General features: G+C 43.1%; 1 protein-coding gene across 2 annotated transcripts in view; it reads right to left on the reverse strand.

The window, feature by feature from the left end:
• The window catches only part of brinp1 (bone morphogenetic protein/retinoic acid inducible neural-specific 1), a 130,096-nt gene that overhangs the window by 91,132 nt on the left and 13,941 nt on the right, over positions 1-25,023 (reverse strand). Inside the window, exon 1 of one of the 2 annotated variants that reach the window (XM_035608873.2) lies at positions 12,226-12,598. The exons of the other annotated variant lie outside the window; for it this stretch is intronic. The gene's annotated coding sequence lies outside the window, so the exon portion shown is untranslated. Of the gene's footprint in view, positions 1-12,225; positions 12,599-25,023 lie in introns of those variants that run through there. 2 annotated transcript variants of the gene reach the window in all.

Raw genomic sequence — 25,023 nt, forward strand, 5'->3', positions numbered from 1 at the left:
AAAAGACGACCGTCAGTGGAGTGAGGCGCCAGGTTGGTTGCTGCAGGCGTATCAGAGCACAAATTATTTGTGTTAAGAGACTCAATCAATGTGTTTCCAATCTGTCTGGATCTGTTTCGATAGAGGAGGACCCACTGACACTTTTCAGAATAAATCAAATAGGGAATTTTTTAATGAATTAATGGTTTCCAGTTACCCATGAAAAACATAAAGGACTGAATCTCTTCATGGATCTGGATGTAGCATGTCCGTGGAAAAACTGAAACTGATAAAAAAAATGTTAATGTTAGTTTTCAGTCTCTTTTTGCAGCGAAACACGCACTTGAACTCAAAGTGGGAAGAGCGTCCTTAACGCAACGTTTGGCCTCGATTGCATCTCCAACAGCAGATTTATGTTATCTGATACACAATCATCCCAGAGTATATAACCCGCTAAATTTTCCTGATTGTGTTTGACTCAGTGAAAAGCAAGCCCAGAGGGAGCGGCATTGAGTATAAAGACATGTTCTGCTTTACAGATTTCACATCATTACAGTTGTTTTCATCTCAAACATCAAATTAGTTCATGTGTCCTCTGGCAAGTACGTTTTTCTGCACACCACCTCTTGAGTTTGGGAAACCGGTTCCGTAATTGTCTTCGCTACCTCAAGCTCCGTCTCTAGTTGACCCTCGTCTCCCCTCACTTGTGTATTCCCACGCTTTGCCATCCCCGCCACCCCGACTCCCTTAGAAGAGGATCAGGAGAGAGGCCCCCTCCAATTTCCCCTCCACCTATAATAGGCACTTCCTGGCGTTACATGATCACCAGGTGTCAAGATTAAAGAATGGCTGCTGCTTCCCGGGGCAGACAAAGATGGGAGACGGAGAAAATAGCACTCCATAATTACAGATAAATTGAGCACACTGCCTCCTCGCGTTTCACTTTCTCCCTGTCCACCTGGCCCTGATGTCAATGTGAGGGGCTGAGCAAGTAAAAAAAAAAATTAAAAAAAAAAAAAAAAGAAGAAGAAAAAAAGGTTGACCACGCCAGCCCCTTTCTGGCTCTGCTGATATTGCAGTTAAGTTCAGCCAATTCACGGCCAATTGACTGACTTCTAGCTTTTATTCACCCTCCAATCGTCTCCTCTTTGAAGCGCCGCTCGCGGCACTACACTCAAATGAGGGAGCTGCAGCCAGGGCACAACGGCACACGCCCGCACTGCAGCACTACTATGCCACACTACACATGTAAACTGCCATTATAAACAGAGTACAGCTCTGGCCTCCAGGCCCTGACAGGGTTATAACCTACAGAGGGTGAAGGATGCAAGCACTCATCTCCACTGACAACCGCCCATGCATGTTCTCGATAAGGGACGGTGGCTGGCACCAGCAGTCGGGCCTCCGACCCTCCACCGGGCCAAATCGCGATAGGCTGCCAGTTGGCAAGCCCCGCTGCCTTTGTTTGTCAGTAGTCCCAACAGTGATGATGAAGACCAAAGCAGAGGTGAATGGAGTCCAAAAGTGCATGATCGCCTCCGCTGCACTGAGACTGTGTTGGTCAATCTGGTCATAAAGGATAATTTTTTTTTAATGTCGAGTCAGCAAGGAGCAGGGTGGTGGTATTGTACAGTATAATAAATGCCATCTCATTTCACTCCAATCATTCATCATTGAGGGCTGGCTGTGATGTGGCTGTGTCTAGTAAAAGTTTATAATTACTTAAAGAGATACAAAATGTTACAAGGTAGAAGGTAAACGACTTGAAGTCAGTTAAAATGATTATACATGAATGCAATTAATTAAAATACAAGATAAATGTAGACATCACACGATTCAGGTGAAAAATGGTTTAACCAAGAGTTGCCAGAATCTTAGGGGTGCTTTTTTTCAAGAGTCCCAGGTGGTCGGAGCATAGAAGCTAAAAGCAGATCTGTGAAAAAAAGAAGAAGAAGAAGCTCAGTAGAGACACGAGGGCCTCGCCGAGGGAAGCGAGTCATTAGACCGAGTCTGATGGAGCACCGGTCGAGCATAAGGAGGGGAACTTCTCAATAAAAGTCTAGTAAATGAACAGATACAAATGCATATCCCGCCTATCAGACAGTGAAGACAACCCAGCCTTTTCATACAGGACGCGATGAGCACTATAAACATCGCCAGTGATAAACCCGAGAGCAGAATGATAAACAGCACCCAGGGGTTTAAGAGTGGAAGCAGAGGCGTGCATATAAATCACATCGCCATGATCCATAACGCAGAGAAAATGGCTTCATCCATCCTTTTTGGTTACATGGCATAGGGAAGTTATTTCTATACAACAAACAAATAGTATATATGTGTGATTATGTAGGGTTTTTTTCATTGCTGGTCAGTTGTAATTGACCTACATGCACCCCGACAATATAATTTTGAATCATCGCGTGAGCTGCTCAACATGATCCTTGGCACATTTTTCAAGACAATCCAAGAAAAGTATCAATTCATGAATAGCTATTTATGGAAGTTGACTTACAACAACTGGCGCCGCTGCATCAATCTCACTGATACCTGCTTCCATTTTGTGCCCATTTTTTGGGTCACTATTTTCCTGTTGTTTATTTTGTTCATAGCAAAGCTACTGTAGCTACATAGCTACGTAGAAGGATGAGGTCTCCATTGTTAAATCCACCTACAAAAAGCTTTGTTTCTCCAACCGGGGAAAAGTGATTTTGCAGGGGTTCACCTAATATATGATGGTGTGTGATGACACTGCCATATTTGACTAAACTGTTTTTTTGTTTTTTTTTCAACTTAGAATTCAATATGAAGACGTCTCCCACTCTTGCACTGACCCTCTTCATTGCTATTGATTTTATGCCACTTGAAAAGCTGTCCGGCGGATCTGGGGAATATATAACACGGAGAAGAGCAGCAGCAAACCTGAAGCATATTTCCAGTCATAATCACTTTGACCTAAACGCTAAGGACATTCACGGTCAGTACAAATAATAAGAAAAATTTAAACATGGTGAGAAGAATTTGAAAATTACTCAGGCCCATAACAACTGCAACAATGGGTTTGGCGTCTGCCGCAAGTCCCCAGTCTGTCCCATATTCAGCAATTTGTCTATTTATAGTAGTTCTTTGGCCACGCTTCCCTCTCTACATTTAAATATGCAACTTCTGATCCTCTTTTTCAGAGACCAACCTTATTTTGCTGCAAACTGAGTGCTTTTGTAGACTGACCTTTCTGATCCAGGATTTTTCCATAACTTTTAATAACACAGCTGGTATTCTTTACGGGCGGAAATAATATCTTGGTATTAAGTTTCCTACAGTGAGACTGGGATTTTTCTCGACAGTGTTCCGAGACTGAGGTGTCATCTTCTTTTACCGGGGACATAGACTGTAGCTTTCGAGAATGGTTTCTTCATTAGAGTTGGTTTAAGGTGCACAAGTTCAATCTGCTTCAATATCTTTCAGTCAACATCGGCCAGCTCGCTTTATCTACAGTGGACATTACATGTGGGATTTGCGAGGGGTTCAGCTTTAGTTCTTTTTTTTCTTTGATGTTTAATCCCAGTTCACTCTCTTTTAACTGAAATATACAAAAAAAAGAAGAAAATGTTTCTTTTAAATTAGGTGATCTGGGAACACAACAGCAGAAACGTGTCCACCCATCTGTGCATATGTTATGTATTCATTTCACACTGATTTTCATAATTTTACCGACTCCTTCCAATGCAGGTTTAATAACTCATAAAGCACATTTGAGCTGTATCACTGGCAGACAGAGAGTCAAGATTTTTCCCCCACACATTTTGAATATGTATTCAAAACAGCACATTGTTTTGTTCTATAAAACCTATGGATTTTGTGGATGTCATGTTATTTACAATCTATGCATGCATAGTTTGATGTTATCATTAACCAAAACAAAACAGCTGTTTAGAGGCCAGGCAATAACAGCAACAATAGATAGACACCTGGAAGCAATTTCATATTTCATTCATTACTTTTTAATCGTATTCTTCATCCAACTGCAAATTCACTTTATATTTAATATAATGTGCAGAACAATATTACAGCCTTCAGGTGAAAAAAATCTGCCTTTAAAAAACACAAGTAGTTGTGAAAATCCCGCCACAGCAGTGAATCCACACATCAGTGGCACAGACAGGTCGTAATAAAGCTCAGGGGTTGTTTTTTTTTTCTTTTCCATCGTCATTCATTCACTAAATCAATTAAAAATAATGATGATAAAAACTTCATGAATGATAAGTAGAAGTTAAGATGACAAATACAGGAACGCCGGTTGAAGACATGATACAAGGTTATAAGAGTCACCATAGCAACATCCCTGAAGGCAATGTGGAATGATCACAGACAACAATATGCGTGGATCTCTAGTCTCTCAACGTTCCTTGGGTTATATGTGACAGAATGCAGTGCTTAGGCAGGAACGCCAACATACCAAGAGTGAAAATCCACTAATGTTTCACCCGCTGGGTCATGTGGGATTGACATTAGTGAAAATTAAGGAGCTATGTTTAGAATTCTAATTAATATACATGTCTGCTGTAGTGGCGTATTTTCAGCTTCAGCCACTAAAAAAAGCGCGAGAGAGACGCACAAGCTCGTACTCTGGCACAGGCAAGGTCAGGTACATTAAAAAAAGGGGGGGAAAAACTAGAGGTGCGTACTTCTGTGAAAGTGCAGTGTCAGGTCATCTCATGTGCTTTAGCAGTCAGAGGCAGAATACCTTTTACAGCAGTAAAGTTGTACGGGGAAAGAAAGAATCACTAACTAACTGTATCTCCTACAAATCATGTTTTTTAGGGCCTTAAGAATTTTACGTGACACGCAATTCTTTCAGATGTATTTGAAATGCTTCCCCCCCACGTTCACGTGAATGTGAAGATTTTAAATAATACGTGACAGCCCTACTGTAGGGGCAACACACTGCTGCAGTGATTATATTTTCCTACCCATTTCCGACCAAACTGAACACTTTGAATTGCCGTCCTCATCTGCCTGTTGAAGGGATTGCTTTTTTCCATTTAGACACAGGCGACCTAACATCAATGTTTCTTACATGAACACTTACACGCTCAGGCAATTTTTGGCACCTTGTACAGAATCACCTCTGGAAAACAGCAGTTAATTAAGAAGGTTATGTGATATGAAGGAGGAGTGAGTGAGTGTTTTCTGTTTTCTCACAGGTTTTGAAAGGATTTTTTTGCATTGAAGCGTTATTAATCTTGGAATCACAGGGTTCATTACCCACGTTACAATTAAATGTATTTGTTTATTCATCTATGTTCATGTTCATTTGATAGGGACAGACAGAATACAAAAAGAATTGTGCAGCAATAATCCAATGCAATGCCTCTCGCATTTGTAGTACCTGCTAATTTCCAATGTCTGTCCCTAGAAGGGATTTCAAAGCCAAGCCCAGACCTCACGACTTTCACACTACACGACTGACTGGCGACAGGGGGTCAGACACTGCACAATCTTTCACCATGAGAAAAAAACAACTAGTATGTCTGACCTCCAAAAAACTAAATCAAAAGCCTGTACAGATCTATGTCATTGCCTATCCTCCACTTGTGCTCGACTCCACTCGAAGCTGATTTGCAGATTCCTGAACGGATTCGCAAATCTCACATGTACACACGTGCAGATTCTTTTACACATTTACAAAAATCTGGTTTTATGCCCCTGCACAGATTAAGATACATTTACACAACTCTCCACACACACACACACACACACACACACACACACACACACACACACACACACACACACACACACACACACACACACACACACACACACACACACACACACACACACACACACACACACACACACACACACACACACACACACACACTTGTGATTGTTTAAAATGATCCTCCTGCTTTTCTGTGCCATCCTAAAGACGGAGACTCTGATTGGCTGGAGTCACCAATGGTTTGGCGAACCTCTCCAATCGCGTCTTTGAAATGTTCACACAGGCGATTGGCAACCGATAATTGAGCTATGATTTGGCTCTGATCAGCCGCTTTCGGAGGAGAGTTGAAAAATTCTTCGCGCTAAAAATCATTAAGTGTAAACTAGGCTTAAGACCACACACTTTAAAATGTCAGAAAAAAAACAACAACTTTGTGCAGAAGTACATCTAGTTGGACACGTGTATACATGTACACACCCAAATGAATATGTATCGTTTCACAGAAACACAGATCCATGTATGCATTACATGCACATGCACATATACACACAAGATAGCAAGGAAGTGAGGTCACAAGTTGCTACTTATAAACCAGTCTGAATCAGTACATATGTGCAGATCCAATAGCTTTTTTTCTTGGCAGTATGATTAAAGAACAAAACTAAAACTGTGAAGTTGTGTGTGTCGATCCCCAGAAGCTTGGCCAGCTCAGAAAGCTTTGTCTAACACTCGACAACAGTTTTCAACTCCCGTTTTGATCTTTTTTCAAACCTGATCAGTCATTTGCGGTTGGTGCTGCTGCTGCTGCTGCCCTGAACTGCAATATAGGTCACAGATGCTGAGAGCCACTGACAGGAGCCACCAGTGCATTGACTCACCGACATCACAGTGGTCATGGGTCAGTCTATGAATCTCCCAACTCTCCCAAAAGGCTGCTCCGCCGTTTAATTTTTCAAAATTGGGACATAGTCTAACGTGCTGAAAATAGCAGCCTCTCATCTCCGCCTGCCTTCCTACGATAAGTCCCAGACTATTTGAAATGTTTTAGCAAATGTTTCCCTACTACTTAAGAATAACTGAGGGTACTGAAAATATTCCAGTGGGGAGTGCTTCTCGCTTGCTAGACAGCACTAGGAAGATTGGAAAGATTAAAGCCTTTTCTGTGAGAGGCATTTTTTCTTTCCCTTCAGAAAGATTATTTTCCCGTGATTATTCAAATCTTAAAATGTGGCGTTTTTTTACACTGGCAGACACTTAGCTGAGTCACAGAAATGAGTAACGATGTAGGCTAGTTTAAAAACCATAACAGTAAGTGTCTGGGCCCAGAATTTGACCAACAATTAATAACTTCACAATTTATTGAATCAATTCATTTCAATTCCAAAGAGAGTTTGCACCCAACGACTAGATTTACATTTGTGCAATACGGTACTCGTTGCTTTCAACTATAAGTAAAGCAGATATCTTAAAGGAACTGACAACCTTATAAATTACTGTCCCAGTCAACAAATCACTTTTATATTGTTTCCAATGTGTAGCCAGATTAAACTTTTGGCACTGTAGACCATACAAACTCTGAGCTACAACCAGCCGGTTGGATGTGTGCCACGGAAGTCTGAAGAAGTTTGCACAGCACCTCTGTGAAATATCTTCCAGAAAGTGGATTGTGTGTTAATGGGTTGAGAGAATGTGTTCGGATGTCGAGCAAATCCTGGTCATGCACACTAAAGTGAGAGGTATGAGGTAAAAGTAACTGGACTGGAGTTTGAGTTGACCTCTATACAGACAGGTGAAGAATGTTTATGAGTGACTAGATAACAAAGGCCAACAGTGGAAGTATGTACCTGCATAAATCCATTTTTTGGCCACTTGGGAACATTGAGCAGACACAGAGCATCACTGTCTTTTATTCGGAGTTAGGTTTGTGTGCGTTTGAAGAATGTGCGCCCAGTATTCCTTCCTCCGGCCCGTTTAGCTGCTAAATGCTTCATCGTGTCGTACCATCTTTATTGTGACGATGTGTTTGTGAGCAGCCAGAGTAAACAAGAACATAAAAGTCGCCGTCCCCAAAGCCACAACAATGAGCGAAGGAGAACTCCAGAGATGGATGGGCTCATCTCTACTAGTATAGTTATGTGATTAATTGTTAGTTAAGAAATATTTATTGAAGCAGCTCATCTATACCTGTATAATGCGTTACTGCGGCTGTGAGCAAAGTGAGCAAAACGATCGCAATGAAGAGAGTGTTGAGTGCTGGCTGTGAACATTTATATCAACATTATACGCTGATATAGAACATAATTCATACAGCGTCACGTTTCTGACAAAATGTGTTTCCTATCACAGCTGCCCACAAAATAACCAAACACATGTAGGTGGGAAAAGAAAATCTGCACAAGAAAATTGCTAATTGAAAAATTGTGATTACAACTGCATTTCATCTCCAAACAAGTTGGCGTCCAATGATATTTTTACAACCGAGAGGACTTCATTTTGTTTAAAACGCCTCAGACATGACTTCTCGGCTGGATCAGATCAAATTATACCACCAGGGGGGAAGACGGGAGGCAACACTGAAGCAAATCAAGTTAAAGGTTCTGTGTGCAATCGCCGGCCAGCGCAGGCCACTGCTGTTCACTGCGATGTTGAAAGACCACATGCAACACAGGGCAGGAAAATTCAAACAAGATGTGCAACTCAGTCGGCAAAAAGACCAAGGGAGTGTCAAGAAAGATGAATCGCCGCAGTTATTACTGTGTTGTCAGAGTTACCATGTTTTTGAGGAGTTATAACTAAACTCCCTGGCAGTGCGTGATGACACAGAGGTTGGGGTTTTTCAATTTAGCATCACTTGTCAATCCTTTGTCTCCGTCACAACAACAAGGTCAACATGCACAGATTGTTGAAGGCGGTCAGTCTGCTTTTGGACATTTGAAAAAAAAAGACTTCGGAACAAGTAAATGACAGGATTTTTTTTTTGAACTTGGTTTCGATCACAAGCCTTCGACAACCACAGCTGATGCATACTAGTCAAAATATGCCAGTTATGCCAGTGTCATTTAGGTGATTTGCGGATATGGGATTTTTTTTTGTCACAAATACTAAACACTGAAATATTGCCAATTCTAATCCCCAACAAAACTCTACAACTGCAGCTCCTGCAAGTGAACTTAATAATTAATGATTCTTTAAGTAACATCACATCCAGGTTCATCAGCACTCAGAGAGCGGACTACGGCCGGCCTTGCTTTCAGGAACTTGAAGGTGAATTTATGTTTGTCCAATAAATAATAGATATCTGTTTGCCTGCTCACTTTTGATGTGCAATGTATTTCTTGATTGTATCATAAAGTGGTGCTTATGTTCACCCCCAAACATTCAGACGGCAGGTCCCCCGCTGCGGGCAGAAGAAAGAGGGGTGACGCAGAGAAAGAAGGCCGACAGGCCACCGCATTCATATGAAGAATTGTGTGTATTGAATGCATAAGTAGTTTATAACAATAAAATTGTCCCTGTTGTGATGATTTTCTGAGCCCACTTTCCGCTCCCCCGAGGCTTCACACTGTGCCCATATTTTGTGGCTTCAGTTACTGACAGAGATGGTGGAGAGCAGTGGATCCAGTCATGAATTTCAAAACCTCCCCCCCCCCCCAAAAAAAACAACCTGCACTCGCCTTCTCAGACAATGAGTCAGTGCTTTTTCTACAGCTGAATGTACGGGCGCGGAGGACGTTCAGATGAAAGTTTTCTTGAGAGGCCATTGTGAAGGAGTAAAAATAAATAAATTAAAATCTTTCTGGAAATTGTTAAATCAAGGCTTAACGTGGTTGAAATGTGATGGTGTGCAGGAATGCAATTAACCACTTATGATCAGCCACCAACCCTTTAATTACGAGTCTGCGGCTGAGAATTATTCCTGAGCAATACGCTGCACGAGCACGGCTAAGAGCGCGTGCTCTTAACGGGGACCGATGGCAGCAGCACACGGGTCGGAGAGCCCCCGGTGGAGGTCCAATTACTCCACCGCCATTACACAATATTGTGAGCTCGTCTGCATTTTTGTTGAGATTTTGTCACATGGGGACATCAGGGGACCTTGTTGTTTGTTTCTGATGGAAACAGATTGTATTTTTTTTTCCCCCGAAACCTCTTGGGAGGCAGCCTTCTGGCCCCTGCAGCTGCAGCCAGCACCCACATAAAAACAATGCTGTGCCAGTAGAAAAATACAAAGAGAGAAAACACGGAGAGGGAGAGAGAGAGAGAGAGAGAGAGAGAGTGCGTGGGGTCTGCCAATAAAAGACTAGCACTGTTCTCTATCCACCACAAAGACTGTTTGTACATAATATCCATATGAGTACATACACAAGGGGGACAGAGCAGCAGTTTGTGCATATGGATGAATGCATAAATCATCCATTTCCTTGATGGGTGTTTTTTTTTAATTCCCTTGCTGTTTAAGAACCACGACCCTGGCTTGGGGACAACTCATCAGGAAGTTGCACGGCCAAGGTCTGAGAAAGGGCCTCTGCCCGCCCAACGTTCTCCCATCAGTCCCCGGGAGGGCCGTCAACATCGGGTCATCTAGAGCCATGACACAATATAGTTTTAAGCTACTGCTGGCATTTTCATTTTGGCAATGTCACGTGGAACGCTTTCCCTTGGAAAATGATTACATGTTGGCAGGGGTTTTTTTTTCTTCTTCTTGCCATTGAAAAGGCCACTGGATTGAATGAGGCGTGCTGAATAGGGGACGCTTTTCTTTCTGCCATTTCCGCTGCCAGTGCAATTTTCTACGCGGCACATGTGGAGAAGAAGGCAGAACGATATCACAGGGTGGATTGATTTGCTGTCAGCGTAATGTTGATTTCAAACATTAAAGCTCGACTTAAAGTTCGAATTCAGTATGGAGGATTATTCACAGCTGGGCGCCCCGCAGACAGAATCTACGCTCGCTCTTTAAAGTCGAAGATAAACAGTGTTTCGGCGAGATTGAGATCTTGAGTTGCTCATTATGGCCTAATCGTCTCTTTTATGGGGAGAAATGCCTTGTACTCTAAACCTGGCCATCGTAAATGCATGAAGTGCATTCTTTTTTTCCATTCTGGATGTATTTCTTAACTCGACAAAGAAAATGACTAAGGCCTGCTTTTCAAAAAAGAAAAAAGAAGAGAAACAATCACAAAGAGAAAAAGAACTGCAGTGGCATTAAAGTGCAGATAAATGCTTCCGGACCAATTTCAAACAGAAGCCGCCTCTCTAATTTCATAGAGTTGGTATCAGTATCAGACACAGTTATCCTGCCTTTACCCACATAATGACACCGAGTGTAAAGGAGCATGAGCTCCCCTCGCAGTCAGTCAGTGGAACAGCAATCAAAGCAACTTCAGGGAACACAGGAACGGCAACTTTGCCTCAGTGGCGAAACACACACACACACACACACACACACGCAAGCAAGTGCGTGCTCGTCGTCGAGCACGCGCCCCCTCCCGCGCCGGGAGACACGTACGAGGCAGACCAGCACGTACACGTGAACACAGAGCCAGCTGACTATCTGCTGTCACAGAAATCATTACAGGCAGTGATCCATCCATAGAATCCAGAGAGAGAGAAAAATTATATATATATATATATATATATATATATATATATATATAGAGAGAGAGAGAGAGAGAGAGAGAGAGAGAGAGAGAGAGAGAGAGAGAGAGAGAGAGAGATATATATATATATATATATATATATATATATAATTAAAGGAAGCATGGCTGCAACTCGTTCCATGTAGGCGAGATCCAATATCCAAGCTGGGACACTCACTGGATAACGCAGTGTCCGGGATGAATTGATTTACATGCATGTACCATCAAAAATAAAAAATAAATCGGAGTTAGCCTGAATACAAATATTGATGCCGACCGCGGGGTGATCTGCAGGCCCTGCCAGTGCACCTTCACTCTGAATGTTGCCTCTGTAATGCCTTTCCCTGGCAGGTCTGCGTAATGTGCGAACCCCCCCCCCCCCCCCCCCCCGTCCCCCGGTCCCCCCCCACATCCTGATCGGTGCCTCTCACCAGTGTTCAGTGCTCCTTTTGTATCCGCACTTCTGCAGCATCACCTCGGGAAGATGCCGCCTCACACCGAGCGGCGGACACAATCGCGCGTGCAGCCCATGTGCCCACAGCCCGAGTATCGCAACTCCTTTTTGCACAAATGTTTGGAGGCGATGTGTTCCTATGATATTTTTAACTGCCTCCACGTCGACGCCGAGTCCCGGCGCCGCATGGATACGGTTATGTATTATAAAAATAAAAAGATATAGATATGAGAAAGAGAAAAGAAAAATGCCTTCCATCTCGCAAAGGACTCCACCGGCCACCTCGGTAACATGCTGACCGCGCAACATCGCCATAACTGTGCCACAGTGTAGCCCTGCCTACCCGACCACCGCCGCGTGGTCAGCGTGAGAGAGGGAGAAACAACACGTCTCCCTTCGATGTCGTGTCGGAGGTCCGAGCCGCCACTTACCTAAAACTGACTCTCCCCTCTTCGCTGCGTCTGCGGTCCAAGACGTGCTAGTTGTCGAGCCCGCAACTTCTGCTGGAGCATATGTATCCAGTGCTCGTGCCGGTGGCTCGGGCGGTGATGTTGGATTGCGGATGATTTGGCAATCCTGTTCATGCTCGAGGGGGAACGATCCTCCGTCTCGGCGCGCTCTCGGGCATTTGGCGCGCAAGGCGGAGGGGGGGGGATGGGGGGGCACAAGTCGCGAAGTCCGTCAGCGGAGAGCGCAGGGGGGGAAAGGGAGCTCTCCGGGTGTGAGGTTTATGCCGACGTGTTTGAAACTGTTCTGCTCTCTTCTCCTCCTCCTCCTCTCTCGCTCTCTCTTTTTCTTTTTTTTTTTTTGGATCCTCTCACTGGAGGAGCCGTTTGCGGGTGGAGAGGTGTGGGATGGATATCTAGGAAGGGGAGGCGCAGGAGGAGACAGAGGACGGTCACGGCAGACGCTGAGGGGCGGGTCTGGACTACACGGGCGTGCAGGGCGAGGGTGGCTGAGGATAAGAAGCCGTGTCGTGACTTATTCCGTTTCTCTTCGCCGATGGGTAAATACATACGCCGAGGCTGTGGGTTGCTTCGCCTTTCCTAACGACCGAGGGGCCACATTGGGAGGAAGCTCCGATTGCTCATGCGGGAGGAGCCGCTATAGGCTATGCATGTGCAGGCACGAGGCGTTTTGAGAAACAACTGAAAACCCGTAAAAGTGGGAAGAGGGCGTCGAGTTGCGCAGGAGGCGCCGCGCCGCGCCGCGCCACGTGCGGCCTGGGCCCTTTGCGTGGAAACAGGCAACGTGACTGCGCGACTGCGCTGCTGATGGAAACCTGGCGCGACTCGCGGGGAAAATCACTTCCACAAACTTCCCCGCAGACGAGGCGAGGCGGAGTGTTCTCGTCGCACCTGTCCGAGGTGCTGAAGCTCAACAGACGGGGGGGGGGGGGGGGACGGTCGCTGTCCGAGGTGCTGAAGCTCCAGAGGGCCCCACTTGTACTGATGTACATGTTCCGCCAACTGAGAGTGAACGTGTAACTGTCTGCACACAGAACACGAACCCGTTGAGTGACTGACCGAGATGTAGCTCTAAAAATAATAAGAGCAATAATAAATTCATAATTGACATTTACAGACATCATTTTCGTATAAACGATTGTGTCACCAAAACAGCGTTCTCGTGGCGAGTGTTTTGCTTTCGATTGAAAGTGTTTACTGTTCAATAAATTGGCAAAAACATGCCGGATTTTGTATTTCTTCACCAAAACCGTGATGTATTTGTGAAAATGCACTAGAGACAACCATGGAGGGACATGTAATTGGCAGAACATGTATTTTAACAGTTGCATTATTTCAGAACTTTGAGGAAAAACTTATATTCAAATGTGTGAAGTGGTGAGGTTCCAGGAACCCGAACATTAATTTTTATAAAATGCTGGCTACAGCCATCATGACTGGGGCATCGGGACAACAATATTGGCTGATAAGATACTGAGTGTTTGGAAAGTTATTGAGCCTTTGCATAACCCGTATTTTGAACAAACGTTGCCTCAGAAAACAAATCTCAGCATACTGTGTTGTATTCCTTTCCTACCGTGTTAGACACGGTTTTCACAATAGCATCACCTCCCTCGATCACTTGATAATTAGAATAGCACAGGGTGCACATGCAAATCATATGAATAATTGGCATAATTTAAGCAAAATAATGAATCACATTCATCATGCAATTGTTGCTCAACGATATCTATGCTAATAGCTTGTTAATATCTTAGTCCTTGCAAACCAGTCCGTTTACTCCGGATGTCGAGCTCGCGAGATAGCAGTGTTATAAGAATATTTTCTCCCGCAATTAAAGTTTTAATCCATATGAATTAAAACACTAACCTAGATGACTCAAAACTTGTTCGGGGCCAGGATATTAATCAAGTAACACAAGCACCGTGATTGACGACGGGTTCTGCTTATGTCAGTTTAAGTTGAACCTACCAATGTTTTTTTAGTCAAATTCAAGTTTGTCCCTCACAGTTAATTGAGACATACAGCTGCATTGATCGATATCATACAGTATGATGAAAAGCACTTGGTGTAATTGCAGTTTTACATAAATCCACGCATTATCTAACACCGCTCTTAGCGGGGTTTTTTAAAGGAAATTTGCTTATTTCCGATCTAACAACCCAACATTTGAAGGGTATATGTGACAGCACCTAAATCATAATGTAGACCAAAGTCCGAACATGTACAACAGGTCACCTTTGATTTGATTTTGACACCACTATAACCACTGGAATCACGGCCAGCTTCGACAGTCACTGCACCTCTCAAATGTTCCACTTGCAATCAAGTGCTCGAAGCCTCCAACCAACAGGCAAAGAAGCTGGCGGCCCGAGCACTGTACTCAATGAGGCTGGATGGATAAATGGTGCCATTAGAGAGTCATTAGCCTGGGAGTGATGGAGGCACGTGACAATTTGCCATTGCAATAGCAGACGTATTATTCTGCAGGGACCATTGAAGTCATTCTACTTCATAATTCTATGAAATTTAATTTGAACCTGTCCTTTTTACTTTGCTCATCAGGATATTCTCGACATTTACTGAGGAGACGAGTGTCCGAAAATATTTTACCCAGGTCTTTCAGAATTATTTTTTGCTGTTCTCACCGCATGGATTGATTTTATCGATATATGTATGAATGTCAAACCAAACCCCAGAAAGAAATAAAAAGATACATATTTTGTGCCACTACAAAAGACTGGACAGGGTGGATTTTCAAGGACACTCTCTGAAGCTGTGCACTTGTGTACTGCCTGTCAGTCAAGCCTTCGTCAAAAACACCAACGAAGGCAAACGTAAATCCTGTGTGTTATTAGGTATGCTGTGAGGTAAGTCGTCAGGTATTCAATGTTTTTAGTGCTGCGGGTGCAGAAGTACGGGGGGATAAAAACTACAGACTGGTCCTGAATGCTGTAGTCAACCATCGATACCAATGAGTTCACCTGTCTAATGAAATGTCCACCGCTCTCTGTGTTCGTGTGTGTGTGTGTGTGTGTGCGTGCGTGCGTGCGTGCGTGCGTGCGTGCGCGGTTGGGTGATGACAAGCAGAGTGCTGAAGGATCCATTTTTCAAATTCCCCCATCTCCGGAATGGAAGCGCTGGTGAGAAGCTGTTGGCAAACTAAAAAGAAAGTGGGGGATTAAAAGAAGAAGGACACAGACTGAGGAGACAGGAAAATTGGCAAGAAAGGGATGTCTATGAATTATTAGAGTTTTTATGAATGATTGAATGATTTGAATGCGATCTGGAGTTCATTGCATGCCACGCAGTCACAACTATATCAAAACACCCTGTATTGGAAGGACAGGACAGGTTAATACCCATAGAGAGCTGGAGATCTTCCATTTTGAATGCTCGTGTTCGTCAATCACCGGTGACAACAAAGAACCGGTGAGGAAACCGACTGCTCTCAGGCTTCCAGACATAAAATTAGGTATTCCGTTGATCTGATTCTATACGTTACAGACAGGTTAGTTCAGGGACTGTGTGCCCCAGGCACAGCCGACGGGATGACTGTTTGACAGACGTATGAAGGTCTAATCAGTGAATTCAGATGGAGACTCCCTAAGTCCAACTGGTAATATGGCTTTTTTTTTGTTCCTGCAACAGCATACAAAAGTGCTCTCTAAAAATCTCTAAAAGGGGTGTAATTATTTTTGGAATAATGTGTGAACGCCACCAAGGAAGACTTTTCAAGAGTGTTTTTTTTCCCCTTGTTCCCTCCACTCTGTTGGCGATCTGCCAAAAAACGTCCAAACCAAAATGCCTCAATGGCCAGCAGCAAATCAGCAGGAGTCAGTATAGCAAGCAGTTCCAAAATGTGCCTGGTCTGTTTAGATGCTAAACAGTTTGCCCCCTTATTCTTCAGCACCACTGCAAACAAACACTGTTTGTCCTTGGAGTGCGACACGGTTACATCACAGGTTTGTTTGTTTGGTCACTCAGTTTGAGCGTCTGTTCTGTCAGAGGCTTGGGGGACTTTCTTTTGTTCCGTTCAGTGACAAACATATAAACAATTAATAAAAAGAATATACTACTAGATTTAGTTGGATTTTGACAACCAGAATCACCGATTTCATTACAGACGCACGTACAAAGAACATAAACAGACATTGGGATGTTTGCAAGCAAGTGTGTGGAAACTGAGATGGTGAACACACGACAGAGGACGACTTGTGAGATGTAACCACGAGGACATACTTTGGCCGGAAATAAGCTAAAACTTTGCCCGTGTGACATGATGTGAAATATTTGAGAAAGGGCGGATGAAAATAACTTCATTACAGAGTTGGGGGGGAGAAACTGACTTAATGTGTGTGTGTGGGGGGGGGGGGGGCGTTCTGGCATTACATACTTTTATTCATGAGAATTAAATTATTAAAAACAAGCATTACCATGGTAGTACAAGAGTTGTTCTGGTAGAGACGCCTCATTAGCCCTATGGCTGACAGTGTCAAGCACACTAGTCACCTAATTAATGGGCATCTACTTCTTGTGAGGAGAATTAAGGATCAATATGTGTAACATTCAGGCAATTCAGCATTTAATGAGCGAGTGTTCCTTAACGCCAAGTGTTACCAAAGTTTGAAACTCGCAGCCTTCTGGGCTTACACCGTTGTCAAGTAAAAATACACGTTTATGCTGCACAGGTTTGACTCCATCATCCGCATATAACCGCAATAATTATGCCATATTCTGCACCAGCTCAGACATAATTCCCTTACAGGAGCTAAATTTATCTGGACTGTAATGATCTCAAGTATACCTCCTCGTTGGAAGCCATGGGCTGAATCCTCCTCCTAGCTGCCCAGAAGACTATTAGAGCTCGCTGGATTGACAACCTACTAATGGCTGATCTCTGCGGCTTGGGCCACCAGGATGTTTCGGCCCGGTGTTAGCACATGCTGTTGCGGGAGGCCTGTCACACTGTACCCAGACATCACCCTGTCGGGGCTCTTTTTTTTCTAAATAGCCCTCATGTCCGTCAGTCATGAGAATTTTATCTCTCGCGGGCAGAGAGAGGCGCGGTCTAGTGGGAGAAACACAGATGAATGAAGATGATACCATCCCAGCATTCTCTGCAACTCTAATGAAAAACAAACAAATTTTCAGCTTCAAGTTTTCTGGGTAATAAGACAGGCAGCCAGCCAGATCCAAACACAATGGCAGCAACTTTTTAAACCCATTACCTCACCATCGAGGCCACCGCGTGAATCTCCGGGGCATTGGAAGAAACACAAACACTTTGAATTGTGAAAACATTTCAGCCAGCTGTGATGGCCCACTTCATTCAACGAAATGTAGGACGAGGACAAGAACTTATTTGGATTCCTGATATGAAAAGGAAGATGTAGGGGAGAGGGATTATATTTATAGGCTAGGTATCTCCGTATCAGTATTAAAGGGGCAGTAAGCGACTCAAAGCAAAACACCTTTTGTAAAAATCTGCGAATATCTCCTCACGGTCCTTTAGCTGTCTCTTTTGTGTGTGCGCTGAAAAAATCCGGGTTTTCAGCTCAGCCCTGGCTCTGTAAATTCGAAAACAGAAAAAATGGTGCATATGGCACTTCACAACACGTCGCGTGCAGTTTGTAAACATCTCTCGTCGACACATTAAGAGATGTGCTAGCGGGTGGCGCTGCAGCTCTGCAGTTTTGGCCTAGTGGTTAGTGCGTCGGACTCAGTTAAATCACACCAACAACAAAGAGAGAGACAACATTTTTTTCCAAAATCGCTTAATGACCCTTCAACCCCTGTCTATACTAACACACCTGAAAACGTACACCATGTGAGCATTAACGTACACTGGGCAAACAATGTAACACGACGGAGATTGTCCACTCTGCAGTTGGTTGCTTAGTTACAGAAAATACTATAAACGCAAAACACCAATGGTAAAAGACATGGGAGTTCTTTCTTGGATGATGAGGTAGAACTGCTACTGACAGTAAGTATTTACAACGTTTTGGCTTCACCACTCTTAGTCAAGTCATGAATGATTAAAACCAATCCGGAAGCGAATGCGGTTAAGTGTGTCATCGTTTCCAAACGTGTAAGTGTTTGCCCGTCCAGACGACAGCGCTCCCCCGGAGTTTTTATACTTAAACGGGGTGAACAGTGTTTCCAACGGTATCAATTTCAGGTGCTCACAATCTCTGCAGCGGTGTGGACGGCAGGCGTAAGCTGTCGCAGTAGCAATGCGTTTTTAAAACCAAATTGTGGTGATGTGGATGTAGCCATTGTCTCACATTCTTGTGAGACAGGTCCTCGGGTCACATTTACGGCTACACTGCAGCATTCCATTTAAACTTGAACTGTAGTTGTGGTGCTTATGGATGAAATGAGATAAACACGTAATAATCTCACTGGCAATAAACCCGGTATCTCAGATGATTGTGTATCCGTCGTCTTTGAGTCATGCGCAAAGATAAAAGTAACACAAATATATTGATACTTCATTAATCACTTGAAGAATGCCCTACAGTGCATCACATTTTTCATGAAGGTGAATGTTGAATAATGTCAAACTATTGATTTCAGACAAATGCAGCTTTTATAGACGAGAGATGGAAAAACCGCCAATCCGAATAAGAACTAATGTTACAAGCTACTGATAAATAAATGGTAAATTGGTTTTCAAACACAATGTGCTTTGTATCAACTTGTATATGAAAATAAATTTGGTTTTAGCATAAGTATAATCACTCAATGGTTTACTGTAACTGGATCCATAACTTTGAAGACGCTTTCTAAGGACACGATGGTGCTGTGACTACACCATTTGAAAACCTGCTGTGACAAGATCACAGACGTCATCTTCTGTGTGGAAAACACTGAAAGTTTAAATCTCGGTGACAAGGACCTTGAATTAAGTAAATAATTGGAGTAATGTTACAGGTAATCTCACCACATGTGGCAATGTAGCAGTCAGTGTGTGGGTGGCTGCTCAGCAGGCAGTTACCATATTTTAATAGCCCATCTGGCACAAAAGCAAAGGGCTGAGCCCACTCAGGTTGCACGCCATATCGCAAAGTTTAACAAAGCTTATAAAAGACAAGGTTTTTTTTTTTTGAGGGGAGTCTACTTTGATTACATCTTTTACTGGGTAAGGTTCGACAACCTGCCTGTGATTTTGAATGATTTGGCTGGATTCTTCACAGGGAAGACCAAGTGCGAATGTCTTGCCTTTTAAGATTCACTTCACCTTCATCATCAAAGTGCCGTTTGGCGATGTTACGACATTTCCTCTTCTTTGGTAACATTTTTGAGGTGAGTTGCATGAAAAAGATTAATCTTTGCTGTGGGTTGTGGTGTCATTTGAAAAACAGAATTGTTGAAATGATGAAACAAGTGATCAGCATGTCCTGTTTGTTTGAATTTTTCGATCATTCGCATGTGACAAAGGTCCTAAGATAATGTGTATTTGTGTCTCTAAATATCTAATGTATTATACGATGAAAGAGAATAACCATCAACATGTGAAATCTCCAAGAGGAATGTGGGCCATATTAAGCATATAACTGCTGACTATGTGCAGCTCTCTCTGCTTTCGTTGCTCTTGGCGAGCCATGTAATTCCAACAGAAAAAGTAGGCCTTGTTTGTTTCTTGCTCTGTGCGGGAGATGAGAAAAATAAACACATGCATAGCATTTCAATGGAAAAGAAAACAGAGCAGCCTTGAGAGCAGTTGTTCAGTCTAAATAATTAAGCGGTGATTAGGATGTGGCCAAAGGCTGTCTGGTGGGCTCAGTGGCATGTCGTGGCCTGGGCCGAGGCTCTCCGTTCGCAAAATGTGCATTATTGGAGCCAGCAGTGAGGAAAATCTCATGCCTTCCACTTTTTCCATTTTCCACTCGACAGCAACTCTTACTGTCCTCAGCGTTCTCCTTCTCCTTCTCACTCCACGTCTACACGTATTTCTTCATTCCTCTCCAGATGATATATTTTTTGCTTCTCTGCCTTTTTCATGTGTGTACCCCCACTTATCATTTATGTATTCTACATCGCACATTCCTGTGCTCTGGGCTCTTTCCGATACTCACGATACTTTGTTTTCACATCCAGTCAATACAATTTAAAATGTTACTTCTAGCCCCTCTATTTTATTTGTAAAAAACCTTTAGCTTTATTGTATACTGACTGCTATTCCTAATGAAGTGCTAATTCAAGCTATGATGGCATTTTAATCACCCAATGCAAAAGGGGATCTTGTAAAAGCCTGAGCCTGGCAGGGGTTCAGTACATTACTGAAGCGTTGGCCCCATACTTTCAATAGAATTGCAAGTAAAGGATGCATACACAATTCCCTGTCTCTAAGTACCTATGAATATTACAAAACGCCACATACCCCAGTGTCTCATTACGAATCACAGCATGAAACCAATCAGCAGAACTTCGCAATTTTTAAATTGAAATTGAAAGCAGCACAAGTGAAGACAGTGAAGAACTGCTGCATTACTGAATGTAAGGCTGAAACCTCAATAAATGAAACTGAAAGGGGGCGAAAAAAAACAATATTGTTTGGAGGATTGAGTTCAGGGATCTAAGATAAAATACATTTCAAAGTGATAGAAGGTCACAGAGAAGGTGGATTCTGCTGCGTACTTTTAACAACGTAAAGACAACACCGTCTCGTACAAAAAAAGAAAAAGAGAGAATGGACAACACTTCAGTCGCACAGAGCCAGTCTTAAGGTGAACGAGGAAGATGAGGGAGCTCTTTCCAACTGACCAAAGTCGGTGGCATTATGCCTGAAACAAGGGTGACAAAATTTGCCCAACTGCAATTGAAGTGATTCAATGCCAAACGGATTAAAGCACATAATAAATAAATGCCAAAACAATATTGCACGGCGTTCCTTTACAGTGCAAATACAGTTTTTAAAAATATTTCTCACCCAATTCAGGACTTTTCTGTGGTTCAACGTTGTATAGGAGAGTCTTTGTCTGCAGCAGCACAAGAAACCTGCCACACAGATAATGTCCCGGTCCACAGGGCGGATTCGAACAGGTGCAAGGGGGGAAACCAGAGAAGCTCTAGTGAGGAATCAAGGTTAAAGTCATCTCCCTTGTGGGCTGTTCAACAACAAAACAAGCCATACGCTTTACATTGTAGTGAGCTGACTGTGAAGCTCACTGCAGGGTATTGTAAGTATTGTGAAGGGGGCTGGAGGATTGAAATGACCACAGACATTTTTTTTAAAAAGCCTGTAGTAAGATGCAACAGCGAGTCAACACGCACGACAAAACCTTTAGGCTGGTAAAGTACCGCGCAGCTTCAAAATGAGTGTGTAAAGTAACTGTGTAAATATGAAAATGGTCTCCATGCACATCCTGAAAGGAAAATGAAATAATGAAATAATGCAGTTAATTCAATTTTACAGGCTTTTTCTAGTGTCTATTCGCACACGGCTCCATTGCGCCGTGCGGATGTGCAAATATCTAAAGCAGATGTCTCAAGGAGAGAGAGAGTTTGCACGTACCAGATGGCAAACAACGTGTCATAAACATTGACATCTCATTGTGACAGCTGCAAATTCCTAAGTTCCTGTCTGTACCCCCTCAGCAAACACTGACACGCACAAACATCCCTTTGTGTCAACGGGAAGATTCTGAGTTGTGTTGAAAGCTTGTTCCGTGATAGAGCAACACTGTCTTCTAGAGAAAACACTGACTGCTGCAAAGAGATGCTTGGATTTTCTTTCGGGGGCCCGATTGACCTTCCTGGTATTCCTGGAGCTCACCATGCGACACGTCTAGAGCAAAAGTATAAACAGGTGAAGTTTACGTGATGATTGGAATGTTGTTAAGATTCCGAATGTTCCGTTTGTCCCGTAGATTTCTTAGATTGCATTTTTATTCGCAAACATGATGTTGCCGTTACTGACCAATTTTTCACCTGATTCATTGATCACCTCACTCAATAGCATCCAGCTCATCTCACTTGCGTTGGAAAGGGAGGACATGGCAGCATCCTAAAGGTGAGTGATGTCCGGATGACAGCTCAATCTCATAAACAACTGGGATGGGCTTGAAGTTATTCAACGCGGTCCGTCGGTGGGGCCGTGAGTGGCCAAATCACTTCATCACAAGTGCCGATCTTCCTCCGGCTCTAATGTAATTAGTGTGGATCTTCTCTGGCTGCTCTGGCCTTTTGTTGTTTGATAAATGCAATTAGATAAAATGCGCATCAGTAAGCTGAGCCACTAGTGTGGGAAATGCGACAAGAAAGTCGTCATTAACAAAGCTGCAAAAAAATAAAAATGCACTCAGTGCCCACTTCTCCTTGAGGTAAGGTTAAAATCCTGTGAACGTTTAGGATTTAGTCCATTACATTATTTTTTCTGAATTTCAAACAACAAGAATTACTGCCACCACCAACCGGTCAACATGCCGTTCACACCATGTCTGTCCTGATTCTTGAAGAATTTGAAAGAATCTAATAAAATATGTCACATGAATTGTATCATACTTTGCATGTGAATGATTGAGCTATTGCCAAAAAGTGTTGTGAGCATATTGACCATCAATATGGTTTAACCATATAAAAAATCAAATCATTTCACCCTTGAGTCCAAGTGGACATTTGTGAAATCCCATATAGGCTGATGTGTCACGTTCATAAGAATGGGTCGGGCGGACGTGAGGTCACGGTGACCTTGACCTTTGACCATCAAATACTTTTGGTCCAAGAAAACATTTGTGGAACATTTTGAAGGGATTCCCTGATTTCCGTGAGATATCACGTCCACGAGAAGGGGACGGATGGACAGACAACCCAGAAACATAACGCCTCTAGTCGCAGCTGTCTCTGGGTGCAGAAACACAAAAATGATTTAACGCTTCACCTGGCTCCCAGCACACGACATCAGCACCACTTACTTACAACGAATTCCTCGTGCCACTCCATGTAGAAACCTTTTTTGCAATTATTTTGTTTCCCACAGCACAAGCAAAGGCGCTCACCAGAAGCATTAAGGCTTCCAGTGCGTCTGTCCATCCCGTTTTCATGAACGCCATATCTTATAGAAATGTTTACTTGGACTCAAAAAATGAACTGACTCCACTTTGGTGTTCAAAGATCAAAGTTAAAGGTCACTGTCACCGCACAAAGCAGTTCTCTCCATTTGTTATCCAACTACTCATTCTATCATTTTCTAAGTGTGGGCTTTTAGGAAGAAAAGAATTGTTATCAGACTGTGAGCCCAGGTTAGGCATTTGGATCAGACAGGGGAGATAAAATAGAAGATTTGTTAAGGCCCATGGAAACACTTAGGCATCTAATTTGACAGGAATAAACAGTGCAATCTGCTAATGGTCAGTTCAACCCACTGGGGGGCCTTCGGGCTATAATCAAGTGTAGATCAGTTCACAGGACAAAATCCGTTTCAAAGTAATGAGTGTGGTCAGCCGGTGCCCATTCAAACCGAGCAGGAGCATTATACTTTGTGAGTTTACCGTCCAATAGTATAACGGACATTAAGGACGATGTGGAAAGTAATGAGTTTTGAAAACACGCACAAGTGGGAAGGAGATAATTCAACTCGTTACAGAATACAGAATGAGCCCTTAGGTGGCAGTAGACTTGAGCAGCGGAACAATCAATAAAACACACAAATGCTGTGGAAGGGGATCATTTGACTCCAATGGCTGCATGTGGTGAGGAAAAGTATACGACTGAAAAGTTTTCTCGATTTCCCTGCGCTGGATGTTGTTGCCACATAGGATCAGAGGATACGTGAAAGAAAAGCAGAACCCAGGTCAATGGAGACAATTAAGATATGTGCTGGCACCTTCCCATTGTGTAAATTGCACAGCGGAGACTGCTCTCCGAGGATGTAACTCCACAGTAATTTATATGTTGTAAAACCATATGGATATAAAAGGTACTTAGGAAAACCAATGGAAAACCACATGGGTAGCTAATGTATATTTTGTCTGTAAATGGCTGCAAACTGATCTGAATTACATTCTTCTTATGTGCATGTGCCAAATCCAGCAGTGACACGGTACATTCAAGGCACAGCCTGAAGATTAATTTGACTGGGTGGATAAACCTGACTGTGCATTTACACAGACAACCAGCAGTGATGTTGGAGGGTAAACAGTGTGTGAGGAATGAACTCAAAATGATCCCCCAAGTAAGATAGTGCAATTATCTCCCATCTGAAACAATGATATGCTGGATTAGACTGCAGATTAAGCAGTGCAACGTGATTAGCATTTGTGTGATCTCCGTTAAATAGCTCATATTTTTTAAATTTAAAATGTTCGATATATTCCAGGTATTTAATCATCTGTAGTCATGCTGAGATCGGAAAAAGCTAATAACATTGGCAAACCTCATGCAATTTAGACAAAAGGACAAAAAATCTTTAACCTTTTTAAACTTTCAGATGGGAGGTTGAAAAGCGCCTCAGCTGACTTTAAAGACATCACTTCATGTTGCTGCGTTTGATTGACAGGACTCTTAGGATTTGTGAGCATTAATAAAGCCGGCTTGCCTGGAAAAACGTGAAATCACACCATGGATCCTTACTTTTTCCCCCCCGAAAGTTGCTTAGTGAGACACTCAACCAATACAGTGCCAATAAGGTGAAGAAGGATCAGGGAACCCGACCAGACAGTAATAATAACACAGTGGAAACGGTGTAGTTTCATAATAAATGAAAACTTTGGATTGGACATGTCTACTTTATATGCCATTTGGCAGTTCTCCAGT

Source organism: Scophthalmus maximus, chromosome 20, assembly GCF_022379125.1.
Source record: "Scophthalmus maximus strain ysfricsl-2021 chromosome 20, ASM2237912v1, whole genome shotgun sequence".
Classification (NCBI taxonomy): domain Eukaryota; kingdom Metazoa; phylum Chordata; class Actinopteri; order Pleuronectiformes; family Scophthalmidae; genus Scophthalmus; species Scophthalmus maximus.